This window comes from Arachis hypogaea, chromosome 14, assembly GCF_003086295.3.
Source record: "Arachis hypogaea cultivar Tifrunner chromosome 14, arahy.Tifrunner.gnm2.J5K5, whole genome shotgun sequence".
NCBI classification, from domain to species: domain Eukaryota; kingdom Viridiplantae; phylum Streptophyta; class Magnoliopsida; order Fabales; family Fabaceae; genus Arachis; species Arachis hypogaea.
Genome location: NC_092049.1, coordinates 21,392,099 through 21,398,405, shown reverse-complemented (window position 1 = coordinate 21,398,405; position 6,307 = coordinate 21,392,099). Strand labels below are relative to the sequence as shown.

General features: G+C 39.9%; 1 non-coding gene across 1 annotated transcript; it reads right to left on the bottom strand.

Annotated features, from left to right (window-relative positions):
- Nucleotides 1–904: 904 nt before the first annotated feature.
- LOC112745997 (small nucleolar RNA R71) lies at nt 905–1,008 on the bottom strand. The gene has a single exon (XR_003173898.1). It is a non-coding gene; the product is annotated as a small nucleolar RNA R71 (small nucleolar RNA).
- Nucleotides 1,009–6,307: the final 5,299 nt, after the last annotated feature.

Sequence of the window (6,307 nt, the reverse complement as noted above, 5' to 3'; positions counted from 1 at the left end):
TTTCCTAATTCGTAGCATAACTAGTTTATGCGCATCAAGTTTATGGCGCCGTTGCCGGGGATTGGTTTTCGATTGACAATTCTCCAATTGGAAGCTAACTAGATTGAGCAATTTCTCTTGCTTTGTTAATTCTGTTCAAGTTACTTGTTGAATTTTAATTTCTGCACTCGGTTACATGCTTTCTTTCTTTATGCCTTTAAATTCAAGCAACTAACTCACTGACTCACTAACTGTTTGAATTAATTCCTCAATTGCTCTAACCATACTCTTCCATTAACCAAGAGTATTTCACTTGTTTGTGCCTGTGCTGTGTTCTTGTATGACAGGTAGGAGAGGAGAGACATCAACTCCTCCATATACCGAACCAGAGAGGACCCTTCATAGACTGAGAAGGGAAGCAAGAGGGAAGAGAGTAGTGGGAGAAGAGGAATCTGAAGGAGAATCTGAGGACAATTTTGAGGAAGCTTTAGATCTCAACATGGATAGAGAAGTTCACAACCATGAGAGAGCTGATGGAAACCATGCCATTCCTGAGAGGAGGGTTCTTAGTTCATACATAAACCCAACCTCTGGGAATTGTGGTAGTAGCATCCAGAAACCACCCATTCAGGCCAACAATTTTGAGCTCAAGCCACAGCTAATATCACTTGTGGAGAATCATTGTTCATTTGGTGGGAGTGCTAATGAAGATCCCAACCAACATCTCACAAAATTCTTGAGAATTTGTGACACTGTGAAGTCCAATGGAGTCCAGGAAGATGCCTATAAACTGCTTTTGTTCCCATTTTCACTTAGGGACAAAGCAGCTAAGTGGCTGGAATCATTCCCAAGGGGGAGTCTAACAACATGGGATGAGGTGGAAAGTAAGTTTCTGGCACATTTCTACCCCCCACAAAAGGTCAATAGGCTTCGATCTGAGGTTCAGACTTTTAGACAACAAGATGGTGAAACTCTCTACGAGGCATGGGAGAGATTCAAGGACTTGACAAGGAAATGCCCACCAGACATGTTCCATGATTGGGTGCAATTGCATATTTTCTATGATGGACTCTCTTATGAATCAAGGAAGGCTGTAGACCATTCATCAGGAGGTTCATTGAACAGGAAAAAGACTGTGGAAGAGGCCATTGAAGTGATTGAGACAGTGGCTGAGAATGAGTACTACTATGCATCAGAAAGGCACAACACTAAGGGAGTCATGGAGCTGAAACATGTTGATACAATTCTAGCCCAAAACAAGGTGTTTGCCAAGCAACTAGCAGAGCTTACCAGGCAATTAGAAACAAAGCAAGTGGCTGCAATACACACACAAGATCAAGAGGAAGTAAGCATTGAAGGAGGTGATTGGGAAGAGGCCAACTATGTGGGAAACCAACAAAGGCAATCATATGATCCACATTCCAACACTTATAACCCAGGATGGAAAAATCACCCAAACTTTGGGTGGGGGAACCAACAAACCCAACCACAAAACCACAAACCTTACAACCACAACCAACATAACAATTCCACATACCAAAACTCCAACCAAAGATCATACCAAGCCACACAAAACACTTACCCCCAACCATCATATCATGGCCAAAATAATCAACCTACCCAACTTAATCCGAACCAACAATTTCAAGATCAATTAAACCGGATAGAAGGAATGATGGCAACCATGAGTCAAGACATAACCGAATTGAAAAGCTTCATGGATGATGTGAGAGCTACCTTAAGAAACCATGGTGAAAAACTCAAGAGGATGGAGTCTCAAGTAGGAGAGCTATCTCAACAGGCCGTCAAATCAACTGCAGTGTTCCCTAGTGACACAGAAAAGAATCCTAAAGGGGAACAAAAGAGAGTGAGATGGGAAGAATGCAAGGCCATCACCATATTGAAGGAAGTTTCAGAAGAAGAAGGAATCAGGCCCTCAGAGCAGGAGCCAGAAATCTTGAAGGAAGGTGTGGAAGAAGTTAAGCAGGAAAGTGGAACTGAGCAAGCCAAGGAACTGCAAAAAGGCATGCTGGAAATATACCAACCAAAAGCGCCATTTCCTCAGAGGTTAGGAGGAGGTGAAAAAGGGAAAACCTATTCAAGGTTTTTAGAGACATTTAACTCTCTCCATGTCAATATTCCCTTTCTTGAGATTCTCCATCAAATGCCTACACACATCAAGTATTTAAAGGAATTGTTAAGCAAGGAAAGAGTTTTGAAGGGAGGACAAACGGTAACAATGAACAAAGAATGCAGTGCTCTCATCAAGAAGGACACACTCTCTAAGAAAACGGACCCAGGAAGTTTTCATATCCCTTGCATCATAGGGGAAACAAAAATTGACAGAGGATTCTGTGATCTAGGAGCTAGCATAAATGTGATGCCTCTAACTCTTATGAAGAGGCTACAACTGAATGAGGTGAGATCCACTGATGTAATCATACAACTGGCTGACAAAACTCAGAAGCAAGCTGAAGGGGTAGTTGAAAATGTGCTGGTGAAAGTGGGGGATTATTACTTCCCCACAGACTTTGTCATTGTGGACATGGAGGAAAGCTACTTACACCCTATCATTCTGGGCAGACCATTTCTAGCCACTACTAGAGCGCTAATAGATGTAGAACAAGGAGAGCTAATTCTGAGAATACATGATGAACAGCTCATTTTCAAAGTTTTCAAACCTGCATCTGAGCCTGAACCAGAACCTGAAAAGCCTAAGGATGATAGTAGCCATCTGTGTTTGGAGGAAAGTAATCCAGCAGCTGAAACTCTAAAACAGTCCTTGGAAGGCAAACAAGAGTTGCAAGAGTTAAAGCCACAAGAATCAGTGGAAACAGATCAGAAGGATCCTCCTGACATAAGGGTCAATGAAGAAATCCTCAAGAGAAAGGGAAGAGTGATAGGGAGATTGCCAAGAGGGTGGAGAAACAAGAAAATTCCCACTGAAGGTTTTTCTCCGGGAGATAACGTGATATCAAGTCATTATCTGCCAATCCCACCTGGCCTCAAAACCATTCCTTCCCAGCTCCCTCAAGTGTTCACAATCAGGAAAGTTCTTTCTATGGAACATTTAGAGGTCATGAATGAATCAAGTGGGGACGTTTCCATAGTGAGAGGAGAAGACGTCAAGCACTACAATCCACCCTAACAAGGAAGCTGACCGTCAAGCTAATGACGTTAAAGAAGCGCTTGTTGGGAGGCAACCCAACCTGAGGTAATACCCTTTTGCTGTTCTTTTATGTGTTTCAATAAAAAGGGTGAGGTAATTTCTGTGCATTGCAAAGAATTAAGTTTGGTGTTTCACGCCAAACAATGAAGTCGTGGATCAATAATTCAAAGGGGAATGTGTGACTCTAAGTTTGGTGTTCCACCATAAAGATCACTTGAACACAACAACCTTTGAATTATAAGAAAGGAACAACTATTCTAAGCAGTCACAGAAATGCTTAAAACCCTTAGTAGCAACTTCATTCCAAAGAAAACTCAAGGATTCAAAGAACAGAGAAGTAAGTGGGAGACTAAGTTTGGTGTTCACACACCAACTTAAAACTCAGATACTTACCCACACAGAGTTGAGCTAACCACTCAAGTGCTTGAGAAGCAAGCAACTTCATCACTCTTTGCAGGAAAGAAAACAAGGATCTTAAAACATTAAGCAACAATTAGGAGAAGAAGAAGAAATCAAGGTGTTTCCTGGCAACAAAGAGAAAACAAGGAATTTCACAAGGTGGTATTGTTCCTTGATAATTCTTTAAAAAGGGCAAACAAAAGTATACTTGTTCTGGTTTAAACTGTAAATGTTAAATCTTTCTAGAATGTGAAGTTTTTAGTATAGTTGTCTGTTTATTGCTTTTAATAAAGTGAGCACCTAGATGTTTGGATATAACTTCACCTTCTTAAACAAGTGCTTGCCATGCTTGTTCTGTTTCCAAAAATAAAAGAAAAGTTTGAACAAAAGTAACTTGGCTAAATTAGTGACAAATCAAGTAGAATTAAGTGGTGGTATGCATGCTTGATTGTTTAGTCAGATCACTGGAATTAGAGTGTAGAATTATCATTCTTTGTGTAGAAATTGAAAACTGTCTATGGATCTTGATGAATAAATGTCTTTGGCCATGAAAAAGAAAGAAAAAGAAGAAGAAAAAGCCACTGAAAAAGGGCAACCAAAAAGCCAAAAAATTGAGAAAATAAGCTAGGTACCAATGGTTTGAACTTCTGAGACAAATGCCTGTGGTGTTTATGTATTAAGGATATGCTTGGATGAATAGGTTCTGAGGAGTGTTTCAACACTTGGTAACTTGGGTTAACTAACCCGGGATTATCAACCAAAAGTCCATTATCAAGAGCAACCTAAATACAAAACATTTAGTTACACAAAGAGGTGCTGGGCACCAATGTCTCAAGAAGAAATGTGAACTAAAATGCCTAAAGTGGATATGTGTAGTGCACTGAAAAAAAAAAAAATCCCAAAGGCTTGTGCAACACATGACACTAAGCAAACAAGGAGCAAAAGAAGCTCTAAAAAAAAAGAAAAGAAAAACAAAGAAGAGAAAAGTGCCAAGGACATAAGAATAACAAGAGGCCATAGCAGTGTTTGATGGATGCAATGAAAAAGTGATAATCTTACCTGATAAGAATGAAAAAGTGATGCTGCAACTTTCTGCATAAAACCCTTCTGAGGAACTTCAAATGCTTGCTAATATAGCCAATGTAATTTCTTTCTGTTTCATACTTTCTTCTCAATAATTCAGAACTTGCTTGGGGACAAGCAAGAATTAAATTTGGTGTTGTGATGCCAAGGCATCTTAGGCTAGTTTCACTAGTATTTTTCTGTTAGTTTTAGTGGTTTTATGCACTTTCTTGAGCTTAAAGTAACCAAGAATGGTTAAAAGAATAACAAAGCAATGAACCATCCAAACAATATGATTTTGATGCAATTTCCATGAGTTTTAGTTATATTACTTGAATGCTATGAATGGAAGATTTCTCATGAAATTTTGCAAGACTTTGATGCAATTGTTTGGATGATTTCAGGGAAGAAGAGGCTAAGCAAGGAAGCAACAAAAACAATAAAGGAAGCTTGAATATCACATGTGGAGTTTAAGTTCCAGTTTAAGCCTAAACTGGAGCTTAAACGCCAGAATCAGGAAGGCTAAGAAATGCTGGAATTGAAGTTTAACCTCCAGTTTAACCTTAAACTGGAGGTTAAACGCCAGAATGAAAAGTCTCACCAAAGAAGCATTCCACGTTTAACCTCCAGTTTGACCTCAAACTAGAGGTTAAACGCCAGAATGATAAGGCCACTCAGGAAGGAGTTCCACGTTTAACCTCCAGTTTAACCTTAAACTGGAGGTTAAACGCCAGAGTGGGAAAAGCACCAGGGAGCCATTTTCCACGTTTAAGCTCCAGTTTGACCTCAAACTGGAGCTTAAACGTGTTCGACCAAGTTTTCTCCTCCAGGGTTGCTCTCTCCATTTCCACGTTTAAGCTCCAGTTTGACCTCAAACTGGAGCTTAAACGTGTTCGACACCTCCAGGGCTACCCTTCTAAGCTTCCACGTTTAACCTCCAGTTTAACCTTAAACTGGAGGTTAAACGTGTTCGACCTCCAGGATGCCTCCTTCCATTTCCACGTTTAACCTCCAGTTTAACCTTAAACTGGAGGTTAAACGTGTTCGACCTCCAGGGCTGCCCTTCCTATATCCACGTTTAAGCTTCAGTTTAACCTTAAACTGAAGCTTAAACGTGTTCGACTACATGACTCTCCAGGGCTGCTTTCTTCCATTTCCACGTTTAAGCTTCAGTTTAACCTTAAACTAAAGCTTAAACGTGCTTCTACAAAAGGCCTCACTGGAAGTGTCTGGCGTTTAAGCTGCAGTTTAAGCTTAAACTGCAACTTAAACGCCACTCTTGGAAAAGGTTTCTGGACCAAAAATATTGTGGTTTAAGTTAGTATTTGAGCACAAACATTAACTTAAACTTATTCTGGTATGAAACCCAATTGAATATCATGGTTTATGGGATTGGGCCTGAAGGATTGATGAGTTTGAAATCTCAATTTATTGAGTCATGTGTCATTATTTGATTATCACTAAGTTGGCTCAATGAATGTTACAGAATTTGGATCAACAGCCCCATCAAGATTATGGATCATAAACCCAAGGCAAAAGGAAAGCAGGGAGAGGCCTCAAAGCCCAAGAAACACAACAGAAGCTCAATATAGAAAGTGTATAAATAGGATAGAATTTAAGTTAGAAAGGACTTTTACCTTCACTTGGAGCTAGTTTTTCATATCTTTGTAATTGAATTCAGAGCTATGACTCACTAAA